This window comes from Priapulus caudatus, unplaced genomic scaffold, assembly GCF_000485595.1.
Source record: "Priapulus caudatus unplaced genomic scaffold, Priapulus_caudatus-5.0.1 Scaffold1374, whole genome shotgun sequence".
Classification (NCBI taxonomy): domain Eukaryota; kingdom Metazoa; phylum Priapulida; class Priapulimorpha; order Priapulimorphida; family Priapulidae; genus Priapulus; species Priapulus caudatus.
Window position 1 is genome coordinate 54,018 of NW_014578435.1, and position 738 is coordinate 54,755.

Below are 738 nucleotides of genomic sequence, written 5' to 3' on the forward strand. Positions count from 1 at the left end.
TTGGGCGATATCTTTTTGAAATCAACAAACTTTACTGTACTGTTACTGTACTGTGAAAAATATTAGTATATTTTCTACTCGTTTATAATAAAATTTGTGTAGCGCAAACATGTTTGCGAACGTTGTTCATATGTGCAGAGCAGTCTTCATCATGTGTATCACTAAAAATTTGTTGTCAGAAGTGGGATTCGAACCCACGCCCTCATACGAGGACCAGAACACCCAGATCCCGGTATGCGGGAAAGCTGTCGCTTGAGTCTGGCGCCTTAGACCACTCGGCCATCCTGACATTGCTTATCATCCTGACATTGCTTATCAAGCACTGTTATTTACATACACCAAGATATTTTCTGCTCGTAGCTGTATAAATGTTGACAAGCTGGTTAACTAGTCGAGTTACTCTGTGATGAATATGCCTATACCACTCTTGTTAATGCAATAATGAAGATGAAAGCGAGTTTGAAATGATACGAAATGTGAAGTTGAGAATTGCCCAGTCTCAGTATTTGCTCGAGTGAATTACCTGTATCACAATTGGAGTGAAAACTCATGGAATTTGGTGTATACATTTTACCAGGAGCTAATAATGACAATATGATAATTTGCCATTATTACTTATTAGCTCCTGATTTTACTTCAAGCTAGCAGCAGGGCTCGTCCTCTGTCCCCGCGTGAGCACAGTATACCCCAACCCGACCGCCTTTATCTCCACTGTAAAGCCAGGACCACCCCACTCTA

At 40.9% G+C, this 738-nt stretch overlaps 1 non-coding gene across 1 annotated transcript; it reads right to left on the reverse strand.

Annotated features, from left to right (window-relative positions):
* Positions 1-173: 173 nt before the first annotated feature.
* On the reverse strand, positions 174-289 carry Trnal-caa. The gene is made up of 2 exons: positions 252-289; positions 174-219 (listed from the first exon to the last, which is right to left on the reverse strand). It is a non-coding gene; the product is annotated as a tRNA-Leu (tRNA).
* Positions 290-738: the final 449 nt, after the last annotated feature.